The sequence below is a fragment of the Apus apus genome, chromosome 12 (genome assembly GCF_020740795.1).
Source record: "Apus apus isolate bApuApu2 chromosome 12, bApuApu2.pri.cur, whole genome shotgun sequence".
NCBI classification, from domain to species: Eukaryota; Metazoa; Chordata; class Aves; order Apodiformes; family Apodidae; genus Apus; species Apus apus.
The window spans coordinates 4,010,181-4,029,631 of NC_067293.1; the positions used below are offsets into that span (position 1 = coordinate 4,010,181).

General features: G+C 40.8%; 1 protein-coding gene across 3 annotated transcripts in view; it reads right to left on the reverse strand.

Moving 5' to 3' along the window:
- The window catches only part of HTR2C (5-hydroxytryptamine receptor 2C), a 200,367-nt gene that overhangs the window by 69,585 nt on the left and 111,331 nt on the right, over positions 1–19,451 (reverse strand). For 2 of the 3 annotated variants that reach the window (XM_051630739.1, XM_051630737.1), the window contains exon 3: positions 3,347–3,763. The gene's annotated coding sequence lies outside the window, so the exon portion shown is untranslated. Of the gene's footprint in view, positions 1–3,346; positions 3,764–9,785; positions 9,844–19,451 lie in introns of those variants that run through there. The other variant, XM_051630738.1, reaches the window with a different exon arrangement.

The window sequence follows — 19,451 nt, forward strand, 5'->3', positions numbered from 1 at the left end:
CATACATTTCATATCCTTGCTTGCAAACTGAGGAAGCATACTATTATCAGATCCTGGAAATTTAAAAATAAACCTGGTTTTTGTGCCAGCTTTAAGCTTCTTTTTTTCCTTGTTAATAAGATAAAGAAATTTCCTTGAAAGAGAAAGCTCTTTAGTTCTGTCAACTTAGGGAAGTCTGTGAAAGGCAGGATTACTGGTTATCTCCTGAATCAATGCTAAAGCTTTGGGGCAGTCTGGCAGCTAAATTAGTACTTAAACTGTATGTGCAGGTCAGGATTCAAAAAGAATTGTTAATTCTTCTGAGACATGCAAAGCAAACTTGCTATCAAGGTTTACACACTCTGTTGTGTTTGAATTTTTGCCAAAGGAAAAATTTGCAATGTCTTAGAAAACAAAATGCAACAAGTAACATGTATTCTAATCCACGTAAAATTAATTGTACCTTTTTCTGTTGCCCAAAAAACCTCTGAGTATACTGCATCTATTGAAGTGTCTATTGATTCCAGCTAGAATCAAAAACAACAGAAGCCAAATTTGGATTAAATATCTCTTCTGGAAGTCACCAGATATTGGCTTCTTACAATATTGTCAAAATACCTACAGGTAGAAGAAGCTTTTAAATTCAATGCAGCAGTGAAGACTTTCAATTAAGTTTATTTCCAGCTAAAAGTTTCAGCCTCACTCCACTGAAGCAGGAGGGCTAGATTCACTGTTTGCAGGATTTTGTTCCCATTCCTCATACTTCCAAAATTGTGGTGCTGCAAGAAGTTACCTCAACCAATTTCTGTATAGATATTACTCAGCTGCAATTGCTTTAGAGAAGTCCAAGACTTTATATAAGTCAATGTATATATAAATATTTTTAATTCTATTTTTCCTTTTTTAGGATAGAACTATGGAGGATTAACTAGAAGTGAGCAGAAGAGACTACATTTTGTTCATATTAACCAGGTCTACCTAAAGCTTTGGCAATTAATTTCAATACTTGAGTTTTTGAAGGGTGAGCCTCCAACAGCTGTGGTATGGTTCATTCTGTACACAGAATAATCACACAATTAGGAATGAACTGAAAAGAGATATGGATAGAGCTTTAACAATTGCCAGAAAAAGCTGGCCTCATTTTTTTAGCCATCGTGTTCTAAGAAAATTTGCTGCACATAATAAGAGTGAAATCACTGCCCTGAATAGTTCAGACTAGGTGCACAACCTGCCCAGACTTGGCTTCAGAGAATATCAAGAGTAGGACACAGTCTGTTTTATGATGGGCATATTTTGAATTCAAGGAAATGAACTGTTTTCTCCCCTCAAATTATCATCCTACATCTGTACTTGAAACCACAAATTGTTCCTGATAGAATAACACGTTGATTAAGTCATCAAACAAACCAGTCTCTGGCACTGGTAGCAGCAAAGCACCAGATGCTTCTAAGAGCAGTTGTATGTCAAGTGAGAAAACTGGCAACCTTCAAGTTAACATCTAGCTACCTGATCAGGTTCTCTTTTTCACTAGCAAGAAATGTGGAGTGAGCAGGAATTTTTCTACCTAAAGTACACAGAAGGGGAGGAACCTCTGCCTTTCAATTAATTATTTAAAATATTTGATGAAACCCTTATGTTCACAGTCTGTAGCTACACTGAGAAACATAAGTGATCCGAAACCTCCAAGGACCTTAATTGTTATAGAACAGGCAGGAGAAACTTGTTGACAACAGCAGCAGTAATTTAAAACTTCTGGCAATTCCTGAGACAAACAGCTCTGTATAAAATCCAGCTGGAGGTGGCTTCACCTCCTCTTAGTCTCTGAACTCTGGTGTCAGGACATCCTAACGTGCACCCACCAGGTAATTAGAAGGGCAGTTGGTAAATCCTGTAGATGATCACATGGAGCACATGAGCAGGTTAGGGAGGCTTTTACCCAGCATGAAGTATTTCTCCTGCAGCCATCACAGTGAGAAATGCTCCCTGTGAAACAACCCGTGTGGCTCTTCACAGCATTTGTACTGCTAGACAGTAACCATAGATTTTTTGTTACTTTCCCCAGAATTACAAATCTGTACTATCAAAATCTACAAGCAGTAATGAGAGTTGGTACTGTTAAGGCTTTTTTTTGCTTCTCCATCAGAATGTTATCTTCTCATGAATTTTTAGACAAATTCTAACAAATCATTCCCACTCCTGCTAGGAGAGGAAAATCAAATGTTTTCCTTGAGCAGAACATGCAGAACAGCCTCTGCATCCTCTTTCATGCCATTTCTGAAATAAACGTATTTACCAAGTTTGTTCTTGATGGACTTATCCAAATACTAGGAATTTCTCAAAGACCAAGGTAAGAATCTGCCTTTTGAAACACTCACTGGTTTCCTCTGGTGCCAATGCCACTGATTGGTGTCCCACGTGTCCTTGAGAATTCTCTCTCCAACTCTGACCACTAGGATCTGCTGCTCTCCAGATCTCTACAGAATCTCAGACTTGTTGACACCCAGAGACCTGGGTCCTTCCCTGCTCCAGGCTCAGAATGTACAGAGCTTGGAAAGCAGCACTTGCTGCCCTGCCAGGAGCACAGCAGAAATGTCTTCCTCACTTCCCAGTGGTTTTAACTGCATTAATGTTCTGCAGGGCAATGCTCAGGAAAATCTCTGCTTCAGCTCTGCAGTGTCAGTCTCAAATTACAAAGCATTTCTAATGCAGGATCATGGAAGAGGATGCAAAACCACCTCAGTTCTGTATTTGCAAGGAAGAAGAAATGCTGGCAATAATGGAAAGGTATAATCAGTATTACTGTGATAAAATTATTGTAATTACTATACTGGCAATTTTTCCAAATGGGTTGGCTTAGAGACAGGTCTCTTGCATTGACTACTAAATTATTTTCTTTAAAAAGGTGTAAATGGCTCTGTTTTCCAGATGAGTAGCCTGAAGCCACTTGGTTCAGACCCTTAGTCCCTTGAGATTCACCTTGGACAGTAAAGAGATGAGAGAGATGAACACTAAACTGTTCCTTGTATGAACCCAGCAAAGGTTTGGCTGATGAGAACACATTAAGTAAAGTACCTTTCAATTTAAAATAAGGGCAGAGATTAACTGGGGCAAGTTCCAAATTACAAGCAGTCAGAAGCAGTATTTGCTAACAAAGCATTTTAAACCAAGTAAGCCTTTAGAAAGAATCTTGGGTTCACCTCATCTCACCTTGCCAGGAAAATTAAGGGCTATGGATTGGCACTGGCACTTTCCCACTGCCAGACTTTTCAACTGCCATCTCCTCCTTGCCTGCAGCCAAGGAACAGCATTTTTTAAAATCAGGACATACAGCAATATCTTTGCCCAGCACTTACTGACCAACACTTACTTTTTGCTTGGAAGAGAGCACCTGTGCTCAAGGAGGGAAGCTCTTTGCAGCCGCCTGCACATCTGGTGCGTGGTGACACAGCGCTGCTGGCAGGGACCGAAGCAGGGTGAGGCTGCCAGGGAGCTGGGCAAGTGTCTCACTCCCACACAGTGCCACCTAGATGAAGGTTTCCATCAGCCTTTGGGAAAAGGTCCTGAGCAGCAGAGTAGGAAACAGGAAAGTTCAGCCCCTGTGGTAGCTGCTCCCAAGAGGATTTGAGGGCAGCGCACGGCGATGGGCTGGGAATGTTTGGTCCGTCTGTGACTCAGGGTCTTGCTGGCATTGCCTGTGATGGGCTCTTTTTGAAGCACTCTGCACTTGTGGGTGGCACCAAGCTGAACTGCTCACAGGGAGGAGACTCAAAAATGCCAGGGAGACCTTTAGGGGAAGAGAGAGAGAGGGAGACAGAGGGAGAAACGATGATGTTCATCCTTGATATTTAAATCTCTCTGTGCCTTCTAAAACAGTGTATTTCAAACATCCCCATTAACAGGACAAAAGGATAAAATCCTATTAATCAGATGACTTGGTCAGCTGTGGCTTACACAGAATTTGTTCTGGGTTTAGTAATTTATCTTCAAAGACAGTTAGAATCGTAGAATGCAATGGGTTGGAAGGGACCTTTGAAGGTCACCTAGTCCAACTCCCTGCAGTGCACAGGGACATCTTCAACTAGATCAGGTTGCTCAGAGTCCCATCAAGCCTGACCTCAAATGTCTCCAGGGATGGGGCCTCAACCACCTCTCTGGGCAACCTGTTTCATTGTTTCAACACCCTCATAGTAAAAAACTTCTTCCTAATATCTAGTCTAAATCTACCCTGCTCTAGTTCAAGACCATGGCCCCTCATCCTATCCCTACACACTCTTGTTAACAGTCCCTCCCCACCTTTTCTGTACTGGGAATGCCAGTTCTGGGTAATTCAGATATCATAACACCAAGCAAAAATTGCCCACAATTACCAGCTTCAAATATGAGCAGCTTTCATCACACAAATAGCAGGAAGAGCTCACCACTCCCCGTGTAACTTCACTTGTTTATTTAGTCTGGTTTACATGTGATCATCTTCTCTGTTGATGCTTCTCTGCAAACACAACAAATCAGCTCCAGCCAGGAAGCTTTAATCCATGCACAAAGTTTTTCAGCAACCAGACCCCTAAGCATTAATTTTGGTAATTAAAGTAGCATATCTGACAAATTAGCAGAAGGGAATACAATGGCATATTTCTGTGCAACAGAAAGAATTTCTACCTTCTGCAGTCAGCAGTGGACTATCAAAGTCAGTACAGCATGACACACGATGTTGCAGCAACCCGGGGCTAGAAAAGTAAGTCATCTGAGTCACCCATAAACAGAAACTAATACAAACAGACATTAAAAAGCTACTAAATTTCACAAAATTACATAAACATATTAATTAATTGAAACCTCTATGAAACAGCAGAGTTGATTTTTTCTGTAGTAGCATCACATGGCTTTGGAAACTGTGCTTCAGTAATCCAACCAAAACCTGGCATCTTTCCCTTTCTGCTTGTTCTCCCTGGTTATGTCTACAGCCTCCTCAGACACCTATCTGAAACATCAGAAAGAATTTTAAAATGGGATGGAGAGATTAAAGAAAAATAAATGCAAGTATCTAGCTTCCATCCTGTTCATTTCATTCATGAATCTCAAAAAAGTCATTTATCTAAGACAGTGAATAGTATCTTTTTGCAAGCATGAATTATGAGCTACTTTACATATCATGGAGCATAGCTTGGCTGGCAGGGGGAGCCAGTCCAGTCCAGGAGCCCAAGCCAGGGAAGAGCAGGAACAGCTCTTGTTCCAAAACATCATGGCTGCACAGCCTAAGAAAATAAAATAACAAAACTCCAGAGTGCACCCTACACACTCACAAAAACACCAGAGCATTGAAGCAGCACCAGCCAGGGCTCATTCTGCTAGGGGCTGTACAGACATCCAAGGATGGAAATCTCTGGCCAAGAGTTTCCTGTGGCTATCTAATACAATGCAGAAGTGCTAAATGAGTGGGAAAGAGGAGGAGGAGCAGCAGCAGTACAAAGAAGGCCATTAGCAGCAATGTGTTGGTTGCAGCAACACTGCCTGTCACCAAACCAGCCTCAAAGCAGGACTGGCACAGAAACAAGAGCACAGTGCAGGCACTGGCATCTGTAAGCGTGGGAAACAGGGGAAAGTTATTGAATGCAACTGATCTCAGCTAAACCACAGACCTAATATCATAGCAATGTAACAAGTACCAACCTATCAGGGATCTTGGAAGACGGGAGAAAGCCAAGTGTGAGGCACAGAAGATGTGCACAGTGTGTTGTAACCCTGTGATACAATAGCCATTGCACATTCTTGGCTCTGCATCACTGTCTTGTCCCTTCCAACCCAGACCATTCTATGATTATCTTGCTATATCCTGCTTTAAACTTTGAGACATTTTAGGGGAAAAGCAACTTCATTCGTAATTAAAATCACTAAGTAAATGCAGATTATATTTAATTTAAATATTTATAGAATTCATTTAAGCTTTCCAAATAAATTAGGCATTGAACAGCAAAACTGCTAACATCTGAGTGATACTTTTACTTCTGAGACAAATTAAGAAACTAATCAGGAATGCAGCTCATAAGTTGCGGCGTTTGAGGAAATATTTCATAATGTTGTATGTACAGGGAGCCTTTAAAAATGGGTGCTCTCAACTAAAAAAAAATAATTTAGAAAAAAATCTGTTACTTCTGATAGTATTTTCTAAATCGTTCATCATCTCTCTGCTTTCTAGGAGTTGTAGCTCTGCCCATTCTCCTGAATACAATTGCAAAGAATATCTAATGAACCAAAGTGAGAGGAAAACATACCAGCATATCAACCCACTTTATTTTTATAATGAACATGTTAAATTGAAGCAAGTGATTTGATTTTAATTAGTGAACACAATACACGTATGTATGTGTTTTGGGGGTAGAAGAATAAGCCTGCATAAAGTACATTTTTACAATCTTAAGGATATTCTTAACTGTGAAGAAATTCTTCCCATTAAAATCTATCACAATATTCCCACCAGCAATGGTTTTTTTGATAATCCAATATATCCTGTAACACAGCATTTTCTCCAATACGGTTCAGCCACAAGTAACATCAGGGACAAGCTCAAACACTTGGCTTCTCACCTGTTTTCCTCAAAGCTGATTGTATTCCCTACTACACCTTCTCATTTTGGGAGATGCCTTCCTTATTGCATTTATCTGTCACATACCTAAAGGTGATCAGACCTACAGACTTCAGGATGATTTAATCTAACTGCAGGTTTAATTTTGCAAAAATGTTAACATTGCCCAAGTAATCTGATTTCTATGAAATCTTTCAGGTTTGGGTTTTGACCTTCTGGAATTCTCCTTGGCAGTGTCTCACATTTTTCAATATTGCAATGAGTGTTCCTGAGATTGAAAGGTTTCTTCGTGCCTTTCATCCAGATATTTCAACAGTATCTCTTAAATTGTCTTACAGTCTTCCTTTAGTTTTCCATGACTTGTTCTCCATTTTGACGTGGGGGGATGAATATTTATACCCAGTTTCAGTAATACTGGACATTACTGACTAAAACAAAGGGAAATTATTATTTTACAGAACATGGCTTTCAGCTTTCTTCTGAAAGACTTCATGTCATGTAAGAAAATAGTAAGAATCTCACTAGAGATCTCCAGAGGTCTGATTAAAAACCTCTAATTCATAACAACAAACTTAGAAATCTAGAAAAAAGCCAACCACAAAACCCCAACTCAGCATCCCACAATAGAGCAGTTCCCACACACACATTCACAAGAGGACAGAAGATTAACTCTCATTTTGATCTTTCAATGAGAAAGAGCACAGTTTGGACACAGAGCTGCATTTTCTCCAGTGGACACTAAGTAACTCAGAGTAGCACAGAGCAAGAGAACATTTTCAACCTGCCATCCATCTAACATCAGCCTATTACACCAATTCAACTGGTGAATCTGAAGTCCCAAGGCATAAACACATCACTGCTCCCTCACTAAAGAGTCAGCATGGGCAATTTGGGATATGTAGATATTCTAGAACACTCTAAGGAAATAAAATAGACTTTCACTCTGTCCCTCAGACACTTTGCTGACATTGTCTCCAATTAGCATTCCTGTTTGTTATCCAATGTATCACTCATAATAATTTTAGTGCAGTCAACCAGCTCCTCCCCAAATGAAAGGAAGGTTAATGATGCTTCCTGTTACTGTTACTATATGCTTTGCATAACAAAAAGGAATGGATTCCTTAAATAAGGAGAGACAGCATTCCTTTCTTGAAATACCTTACAGCAGAAGACATCCCTTCTTCACCAGAGAGGTTCAACTGGACTGCCCACATTTTACCAGGTCAGGAGTCACTTTCTGCCCCTCATGCACAAGTACCCCGTGGCCAACAGAAAAATGGCCCAACTGTCTTTAGTGTGGATCTTTTTCTGTAACAGAGCAAAAAATTGTCCCTTAAAAAGATGGAGCAAAATCCACCAGTGACAAAGCTATTTGCATTCATGCATTGCCAGGGTTGTTTTCTTGCTTCCCCTAGACCAGACACTCAGCCCAACAACTCAGCCCAGGAAACCACAGATCAGCTCCAGCCCTGGCATCAGGGTGGGTGGAGGGAAGGGGAGCTGCTGCTCTGGAGGGGTGAGAGCAGCATCAGCTCCCCCTGCACCTCCAAAGCAACACCTGCTACACCCAACCTGGGCATTTAAAGAGCAGGAGACATCAGAGGGAACAACAGGAAAAGCAGAAGTATTATCTAAATAGAAGTTTGACCTACACTGACTGTAGCCAAAATATTTTAATTCAAGCAACTAATGTTAATTAACACTGTTGTATAAACCTGTTAAACTTCCCCCAAAGAAAAAGACTGATTGGGATTGTCTGGTAACAGTTACCACCACTTGAGTCATTACAGTAACTTCCTTTTTTTTTTTTTTTAAATGCTGATAGCACACCATAGTTAATAATTAGACTTTTTTCCTAATTTTTACATTTCTACTCTATTAGATGATTAAATTTACCTGCAATTTCTGTCAAACCACTTTTGGTTCTAGGCTGTAATTCAATTAACAGTAAAGAAAAAATATATTTTAAGAGGTGCATTGGTACAAAGCACCAAACATGATTCACATTTAAATGAGAGTCATGACACGAAGAAAATTACCTCCATAATTAGTGACTTAAGCCAATTGCTGCTGATCATAATACAGTCAAAGGGCTAAAAGAGACCTCTCCTCCCCTACGCCTTTGCCTAAGAAAGGACTGATGATAGTTACTCTTCTGAACTAAAATGTTTTGCCACTAAGCATGATTTCATGTGTTCAGCCTAAGAATTCTCTGGGTTGTATCTGTCTTTACATGTTAATAGGAAATGCCTAATGCTTAAATATTGATTTTATGCAAATCTAAGATATTATGATGGATTTAAATCTCAGTATAGACATTATAAGATGCCATTTTAATTCCAAAGGGGATTATCTCAAATATTTTGATTGCAAATAGAGATAACAGGTTTAAATTGAAAAGACACCAAAAAAACCCAACAAAAACCCACAGCACTTCATACCCCCTGGAGATGGAACTGATCTGAAGGATGCCATCAACAAGAACAAGCACATGGCAGCTCCAATAACTTAATCCTCAATGGCATTGGAACTGGTAGGGCAGGAAATGTAGCCCAGCACCCCCACACAACCAATTCACAGGAGCAAAGGGGTCTTATCCAAAACAGGAGATGGCACCTGGGCCGAGCATGATGTTGGGCACATCTCAGCTCATCACCAAGCTCAAACACCCACTCCTTCAGTCTCTGTTTTTCTCTGGATCCCACTGATCCACCTGCCAAGGTGGGACATCTCTCCTCAAGCTGCTTCTGCTGGCAATTTTGCCACATCACTTTGCTCAGCATCACAAAAGTGACACGTGCCGGTATCAGGAGGGTCCACACACTCAGCAAAACTCATCCCCATACCCCAGGATGCCATCCCTCTAGCTGGCACTGAAGCCTGTAGGCCAGCAGATGCAGGGCAGCCCAGGAGAGCTCCTCATAACCCCCCCTCCAGCAAAGCATTCCCCTGCTCAGGTCTGAGCATGAAAACCATCCCAGGAACCTTCCAGCTCACCCCCATGTCCAGCTGAACCCAAGCCCTGCAACAAGATGGTCTGTGAGCTCAGCTCCCTGGTGCTACAGCCACAGAGCAGGCAGCTGCAGCCCTGAAGCTTAAGCTTCAAACTTCAGTTCAGACAGGAATTAATTCAGGGAAGCCCTTAAAGATCCCTCTTAGCTTTAGGATCCTTAAAAGCCAGCACAAATCACCAGCCTGTTGTTGTGGTGCCAGGCTTTATACTTACTTTGCATCACCATGAATGACTGCCAAGAGGGAAGAGAGAAGAGCCCAGGTTCATTAGCCCTACTTTATTTTTTCATGATCTTCCCAGAAGTCATTTTCTGCACTGTTCTGATGCATCTTTGCAGTTGTCATCCAAGTTGCTGAAAGGTCTTGCTGCAGCCCTGGGATATTATCTACAGCTTTTAATCCTGGGTGACAGCAGTAACAGGCAGCAAGAACGGAGCTGAACCTCCAAACAGTACCACTGGGAAGAATAAAGTTCAGCTTAGGGTGCTCTTTTCTTCACAGAATGATACACACTGTCCAAGCTGCAGACATCATATAAAGTTCCAATTCAGAACATATGCAAAAGGAAGGAAGGGGCATTTCTATCAGCAGGAAACATTTGGGTCAAGTTTAAAACAACTGTTTAGGAATGATCAAGTGTACTTACCCCAAGTATTCAGTCACAAGTCTAATTTTGTCACCATCTAAAAGTTACTGAGCCACTTCTACTAAAATGGGTGTTGTTATTTCTGTCCCTTTAGGTGAGGCTCACTAAAATAATGGGCTGAGAGCTCCTAGACAGGTGAAGAAACACACCCCAGGGCCTCCATTCCACCCACGACCTTTGCAAAATGCTTATTGAATGTCTCAAGACTATAAGGCTACACTGCTCTTTAAGACCTAGCCTACTTAAGACAGGGAATATGCCACCTAATTAATTTAGTTTTTAGTCTTTCAAGACGTTCTCAGATAATCTTTTTTCTTTCTAAGTTTTTTAAGAATACTAAGCAATAACAATAACACCTGAGTCACTGGATTTGCTTAGTTTTAGATGTTAAGGGGTTCTCTGTTAATTTTTCCTTTTATAGGAGTACTTTTCAGGTTAGAACATAATTTTTATAATTACAGTTGTGAAAGAAATATTTTATGGGGGTTTTTCCTTGTCATGCAACATTCCAAAGATACATGGAAAATATGAAGCCTTAAAACTGGAGTTTCCTTTAGGAAATACTGTTGTACTGGAAGGTCAGTACCAATGACTGATATTTAAAACTCATGGAAACACATTTCTTGTGAGGCAGCCAAAATGCTGCAGTCCCTCATGGCCCCACAGGACAAAGAACTGGGCAGGTGCAACTTCCAGCAAAGTATTGAACAACACCAATTTGGGGATTAAAAATCTCCTCAACTAATTATGGCCAAGACTGAGAGTAAGAGCACGTTGCACATCTCTTTCCCTGAAATGTGACTTTACCTTCCAGACTGCTGATAGAAAATGCTGCTTTCTATGATTTAAGATTCCTGAAAACCTTTTACATTCATTGCATGTAACTGTGAAAAATGCAGTTTTAAAAAGCATCACAGAACTCATTTATCTTTCCCAATCAGTTTCTAATGACTAATTTTGCAGGCACGTAACATCCTCTCTGCAGCAAGGGCCACTCAAACACAGTGTTTGAACAGCCACAGGCCAACACTTTGAAAAGCCATCACACCCCAGTCCCCACTCCTGCATTTGGCCTAAAGTATTTAACAGTTTTGCCCAGTTTCAGAAGGCTGCACAGTGTCACACAGATAAGCAGTACTGGAGGAAACAGAGCCAGGGAAAAGGCAGGCACTAGGGAAAAAGGACTGACTCCACACAACACCTACCATGGCCAAAGAAATGCTGGGCAGGTTCATGTGTGCAAAAAAAAAAAAAAAAAAAAAAAAAAAAAAAAAAAGGAGTTAAGAGCAGTTTTAAGAGCCACAGGACATGGGAGCTGCCTAACACCTGATTTTTACCTCTGGATTTACTGATGTTGCAAATGTCCCCATCGTTACGAGTCTCACAAAACTCATACTCTGCAATCAGCCAGCCAAATGGAAATGTTAGGTTTTGTAATATTAGGAGCTGGGGATGGGAAAGGTTATTCCCTATGTCTGAGAACTAGCAACTGAAAATAGTACCATCCTAAGTTGAATAAAATTTACTTAGAAGTAGTTAAAAGAACCATCGAAAATCCCTCAAGGTAAAGCTGCTGAGTCATGGCTTTCCGAGTCTGTGCCAAGACTGCACTGCTCAGAAAACAGATGAACCCTTTAAAAAAAGATCATTCCTGACTCTTCTAAAAGTACTTTTTATTTCAATTCACTTACCATGGACAACTGAGGCTGACCCATCCAATGCTCCACTGTGTTATGACTAAGCTGCTCCTACCTAATTCCCGGTCGGAATCCCTTCAGGACATCAATTATTATGCAAGGAGATGAATTAAAGATGTAGATGATTGATTTCCATAACACATTTCAAATATGTATTTACTTGTATGCAATGAAACTTTTGGTTTTGCTTGGGAGAGAAAAGGGACAGGATGCTTAGTGTTCAAATGAATTTTTAATTGCACTTTAATGAACCTTGTCAAATCTCTTGATGCAGCTTTCTCCTTTTAAAGATCATTCAGTCCCTCTCTAAAGAATGAAACTGCATTATGATTTAAAGGTCTCACTATTAGTGACAGAGCTGTGTATGCTGAGTCTTCAACCAGAGGCAAATTATTTTTCTTTTCAAAACAAACAAGAATCAACAACATTAGCCAAATGGAATTACTTCACATCATTTCAGAGAATGTAAACAATTTATTATTTTGTTTGTGAAGAAAAGAACTTGGGAAAAACAAAACAAATAAGCAGAACACCGACAGTTGTTGGTAGATTAAAAACAATAGCAAATTCTACACCCTAGAAATACTTTTCCTTGAAGTTTCCCCTTAAAAAAATAAATATTGTTTTGGTTTTTCAAAAAGAGATCACATTTTGACTAATCTGCTGTCACGAAGGTTATGACAAATGCCTTAAAACTGACAGTACATTTAGGCTATTCACACTTCCAGGAAAGCTGTTACTGGATTGTTGAGTTTTTTTCAATGCAAATATTACTACAACACAGAAATCTTTTGTGTGATTCAATCGTAGAGGGCCAGGTTGGAAAGGACCTCAAGGATCATCTGGTCCAACCTTTCTAGGTAACGCTATTGTTTACATGAGGTGGCTCAGCACCCTGTCAAGCTGAGACTTAAAACTGCCCAACGTGGGGGAACCCATCACTTCCCCTGGGGAGACTGTTCCAATGTTTGACTGTCCTCATGGTGAAAAATTTACCTCTTGTGTTCAATCGGAATCTCCCCAGGAGCAACTTGTGCCCATCAGCCCTTGTCTTTTCCACGTGATTCAAGTACAAAACAGTTTCAGGCTATACTGAAAGTTTGAATATGCCAAGGTCAGGGAAGGCAAAGAGGACAGTGGGGACGTGCTCCTCTCTCATCTGTGCTCTTCTTGGTTCAGTCTCTCCTCCAGGCTGCAGTGGGTCCCTTAAGCACTGCACTGGGGCTCCCATAATAGCCCCAAATGTTCTTAACAATAAGGCAGATGTAGCTTCCTAGTTTCACAAACCTTTTGGAAACATTTTCTTCCTCTTAATGTCAACCTTTTCCTCTTATATACATCTCTTCCTTGTGCCTCAAGGAGGATTTTATAGCCTCTGAGTCTCACCTTATGGATGTGAAACACGAAATAAGGCTGCAACATTGCAATGAATTATTCCCATCAGTCCCATATTACAGACTCAGGAATTCATATTGCTATCATCATCAGTAGCTCCAAATTAATAAATATAGTTTATGAGTAAGCCTCAGATCAATTTCATTACCTCACATCAAACTTGAGATGGGGAAAACCATGGCTTCGATCCAGAGAACAGTGCACTGTGCATCCATTTACAGGAGCACTTCTCATCTAGGGTTGGGTAACCACTTGCCCTCATGTCTCTGCAGTATCAAAGAATTATTTAATTGAAAAGACCTTTTCAGTTATGTCATATTCCTAGTCTTTTACCAAAAGGCTCCCCAAAGAAATACAAAACCCTCAACCAATTGCATCCCCAGCCCTACAAGCCCCCATCTGCTTTGTAGGAATAAAGATTTCCTAGATGTTAAATGGGAACATCATTCCAAAGGAAAAATAATGACAAGGATAAAACTTTATTCATTAATAAAACTAGAACTTCATTTAGTATTTTAAAGACTTCATTAACAAAACTCTCTGTGGGTATCTACAAAAGTTAAATTAAGATCAAGACCTTAAACAGTTTGTCAGACAGAGAAGCACATCAAAGTGTTTCAAAAAGGAAGAACCTGAGACTTGAAAAGCAGTAAGAGAGCAGAAGTGAGAAGAAATAAAGGCTAATGAAGTAACTGCAATGCCTGAAGAAATGTCTAGAATAGGTTTTCCTTTACATTATCTTCCTATGATCTTAAACAGACTAAAAATGAGGCTGAATTAACTTTATGAGGCTGAATTCACTTCCCAACATTTGATATTTTATTACATAGAGGCAGAGATTTCTATAAAAATCTGCTCTTCCTGTTTTAATCTCTTCACTCCATACCTGAAAGATCTCTTTGCTGTTATTTCAAAATTATTTGTCACTCTAGGAAATAGAAGAGAAAATACTGCATACATTCCCATAATCCTGCTGCAAAGCTGCTTGTTTTCCACAGCTAATGTCTGAAGCATGAAGATGTTGCACCACGAGGGTGTTGTGTTGGTTTCTGAGCCTTAGGTTACAGATGAGGTTATTTGTTTTGGATATTTATAGAGATTTATTAACATGAAATTGCACTGAGGCACTCATAGTAAGCAGATTATTTTCTCCCTGCCTCAGATTCAAGGGGTCTGATTTAGTCAGTGAAGAGAGGAGACACGGGGCTGTGCCCTGGCCAGCAAAGGAGGAGGATCTCCTCTGGGATACAGCTTGGCATATCTCTGCATCTATCTGATGCCTGAAAAGATGAAGCATTGAGGTTAATCCCTCTGATGTGCCAAAATCTAGTCTCAGTCCTTTCTTAGGGTATTTGCTGCTGCGTTGGACTCCAACACAACCTGAATTGCAAATTTACTTGCTGCAAGAATATTGGAAGACGATGTTTTAACTGCTTATGTTATTGCATGGAATGCTTTCCAACATCTGATGGGTTTTCATGCATGGCTATTTGAAAACCCTGTGCTTAAGACACAAGCTAAATCAACAAAACAATACATTTCATTTAGCACAGACCATTTGGGAGCACTCCTGGAGATGCACATAAAAGCACTTGTTTCTGGAGACACACATTGTACCCAGCTCTGACTGCAACAGTGAGAACATTGGGAAAAACTGCCATGGTCAGAGTGTGAGCTCCTATCAGTGAAGGGAGCTGCAAACCCCCAGGTGGCAGGGAAGAAACCTCCTGGAGCTGAGGGAGTTGTGGACACATGTCCTGGCTTGCAGGCTCAGTGCACCACTGCTATTTCTTTGCTGGGTTGGATTTATCAGCCTGTGGCCCCAGGAAGGAAAGTCCCTGCACCCCAGGAGAGAAGTGGCCCATATTCAGTTCTTCAGGTCTTGGAGCCTCAGCACAGAGGAGCAGAGAAGGTAATGTTCACTTTCTAAGTCTGTTTGATGTGGGAAAAGAAATACTGTGCAGGATGAAGATGGTCCCTTTGCCACTGATAAGAATGCATCATCATCTAGTCATGCGTGGCAACTGCACAGTCATTTCCATCTCCCACTGCAAAGGTTTGCACAAAGAGACTCCTGTTTTCAGGGCATATTGATAGATAAGATACCTCTGAACTCATCTTCCCTCTAGGGGAGCACAGGCAGGACTTACAATTACCATAAAGTGGATTTTTTACCTTAATGCTCTATAAAGCGTAAAGCAAACAAACACTATCAGAAGCAAAAACACAATCACAGACCAGTGTTGTTGCCAGTTGGAAATTATGTGATAAACTGTCTGTGAGCTCATTACCACCTGGCTTCCAAAATAAATTAGAAATTTTCAAAACCAGATAGATGAATAATCAAGGAAGTTCTCTAATAGTCATTTACTGAGGAAATAGCATTATAAAATAATCTTTGCTGCAGATCGACTTTAGCCACGGAGTTTATTAACCACTTCTAAATGTCACTCATGTTTTTCCTTCCCAAGCAAGGCAAAGCTCTCTGTACTCACCCTATGCCCCTCAGCTGGCTCACCAACATTGTGCTTAATGCTAGGGATGAAAAGAATAATGGGGTTCAAAATACAGCATTGTTTCTAAACATTAATAAAAGGAAAGCCCCGGAGTACAAACCTAGGTAATTACTTCTGCTTAGAATAAAATTACTCAGGCAGTCCCCCAGTTTATAGTACAAAAAAGTTATGCTAAGGCTTTTTTTTTCTATAATCGGGCTGTTCTATGAGTGCTTGACTAAATAAATAACCTTTGCAAACAAGAAAACAAGATCCATGCTGGACAGTGAATCTATTGCTCATAACTTTCAACTGCATCTTGCTGTACTGTTAGCGATACCTCAGTCTTTAACTGAAAATATTATCTTTCACTCATAGTCCCATGAAGCTTTTCAGGTACACAAAAGTTATTCTTAGTTTTCAGAGTATCATTGAGGTTAATAATATCAAGGAAATGCCTCTCACAGTATCCTGAGAGAAAAAATTCTTAGCAAGAAGTACTAGATAGGAGTAAGTAAATCACCTGTTTGCAAAATGTGATATTGTAGTTGATGAGAATAGGTGAGTAAAACTTGTTGAGAAAAGGCACAGGAGTGTCCACTTATCTACCTAATAGTTGGAATTATATCAATAGATATATTTGAATACTGTCTTTGGGGAGTAATCTCCATCACTAGATACCAGCTGTGATCACTTCCCAGAGAAGTAAAGCATGTTCTTTGCCTGATCATACCAACCTCTGGGAAGGACAACCCCAACACAGCACTGATTTGAGAGCAACCAAGGTGTCCTGGCTGTGGGTCACTGGGATAGAAAATGCCATTATGCAGGTGAAGTGAAGCACTGAAAAAAATCCCAGTCAGATTTCCATACCTCAGAGCAAGGAATCAGCAGGACAAATCTGGTCATAAGGCAGAGAGCAGGGGTGATTGTGTTGTTCTGTGCTTACAGAGCAGTTATCACTAACTGATGGAGAGTATTGCAAAATTGGGGTTTATTGTTATGAGATGGACAGTGGAAGACTTCTGTTTTAAATGCTGTCTGTGACATATAACCAGTTGCCAGGTATTGCTCCATGACTGTTACCTAGAGGATCAGTGGGTTTGTTTGCTGAAGACAGCTGCATGTGGGGACATGCTGGAGTCAGCACGACTGACAGGGGCACAGCATTTTACAGTCACACACTTCAAATAATCACATTTCTCCCTGCTGCCAGGCACTGCCAGAGCCACAGCTGGGAGGTATCTGGTGGTACTTCACAAGCAAAGCGAGGTCCATCTTCAGCTGCAGAGTTGTGGCATCTGGTCTCTTTGGGAGAAAGCTCCCCTCTAATTTTTCCATTTTCAGCTTTTCTGCTTTATTCCTTTGGCTGTTTTTCTCTTCCCAGCCTCCTCTGTTCTACTCATCTAGATGAATCAGACACCCCACTAGATGCACCTTACGCTGCCACAAAGGCACTCCAAAAATGGCTCAAGCTCACTATTTGCCTACCTCAGGAAATCCTTAGCTCTTCCAAAGCCTTTAAAACAACTCCGAGTCCTACCACCATTTGGATGCTACTGCAGGGCTCGTGCTTAAGGCTCTCTGATCTCTGAGGGAGTCCCATCTGGCCTCCTGGATTTGGTTAGTCAGTTCAAAACTACAGCCACCATCAGACATGCAAGAGTCACCAAGTGGTTTGGGATGAAAGAGCCTCAAGGAGTGTTTCTAGCACCAGCAGTTGCTGCCGAGCCGCTGAGTGACAGCGCCCACGGACTTACAGCTTAATGAAGGAATAGCAGAGCCTGCAGGAACTTCACAGAACATGTCAAGTTCCACTGATGGAGACAGGTCGCATACAGATGAAGTGATAAAGCAAATAGCTGAAAAAAAAAATGTATGTGAGGGCCCCAAACACCCACATCTGAAATGTCAGCCTGCATATGAAGTAGTTTATAATCTACCATAATGCCCAAGGAAGTCAAAACGCATGGAAACGTGATTTATTTTAAACTACAACAACCAAAGGAACTCTCACAGAAGGGGAAATTGTCAGTATTTGAAGCAGATCTGCTCAAATATTTGTGCTATTTTCAGGACCTTGTGTGTGCACCGTGGAAAATTAAATCATTTCCAAAGTCACTTTGCACAGCACCATAGGTAAACCAGAGCAGTTCTGCTCTTCAGTGCTCTGCATTAGCTTTTGTTTCTGCTATTAATGTGACAGGCTGGCACATGAATCTCACCCTCGATCTCAGGATTCATTCCATTCCTACACCTCCTTACTACTATTTGCCCTCCTACTCCAGTTTCTTTCACACTGTCAATTACACAACTACGTCCAAGAGAAAGAACTTCTAAGTTACAGGAGGGAACAGCATATGCTCATTTGTACTCAGAACCCCCCTCTCTGAAGTCCATCCAAGATTTGCTGTTGGTTTCTGTGGCACCAAAGCAACCTCCTTACAGCCACATCAGGTCCTGAGATCTTCTTTCTGTACTTGGAGAGATGGCACCAGTCTATGTCTGCTATCTGCTTCTTCATACTCTTTATAATGAGGGGCTGTGCTCTAACACAGGGAATACAAGGAGAGGTGATATCATAGTGGGGGGGCCTTCTACAGGCCACCTGACCAGGCAGACCAAGCAGATGAGGCCCTCCATAAACAGATAAGAGACCCCAACTATACTGTTCCCCCAACAAGTTTGTGCCAGCCTACTAGATAGCTTTTAATTATCAGGTCTACAAGAATTTATGCTACTGTGGTTTATTACCAGAGATATTATCTTTATATGGTCAGATGCACAATACTTTCATACAGTAAAAGGTTGCAGAAATGTTCCAAACACTTGCCAGAATGCACAGCTAGAGAAAGTTATAACTCTTCAGACAAAACGCAACATGGGTTTCAAAGGGAACATTTTCCAAGCCCTTTAAATTCCTTATAAATTACACAAAGATGCATCTTCATAAGTTTAATAATTAAGATGCTTTTATGTTAGAAAAAAGCCCCAAATTCTTGTCATGTATGTTTATAAAAACACTTGAGGCTAACCTAGGGAAAATGTTAACAAAGTCGTTTGTTCTGATGATTAGAAAGAGTAAAGAAGCCTCAGGTTTTGTCTTTCTCTAGCCTGTGTCTGTGCACGGCCTTTTTGGTGCCCAAGTGTTTTCTCTAACACCTGCTCCCTCTCACACCAGCCTGGTTCCTGAGCACTGACTTGACAATTGAAGGTGAAAAATACCCAATGAATAATTAAACTCCTACCCAGAGGGAAAAAGAAATAATAATAACAATTTAAAAGAGGTGATGCTAGGGTGAGAAAGGGGGAAATACAAGTCCTTCTGGGCTATAACCTTACTCTGCCCCCATGGCAGTATAGCCTCTTCCAGACATGAGAATTCAACTAACAATTTGTGCCTTGCATGGCCTGTGCCAGCTCAGTTCACAAGGTGCATAATCTGCTTCAATTAGTCCTGAGGCAATAAAATGGCACTTAGGCAGCTTCCCAGTTAAGCTGCTACTTAATAATCAAATCCTACCTGTGTTATTTTTGGTGTTTGTGTAAAATCATATTCTCTAACTTCCAGAACTGAACAAGATTAGAGAAGATTCTTTAATTATACAATATAAGCAGGACAACTTGAAGGGTGAACCTCTCCAGCC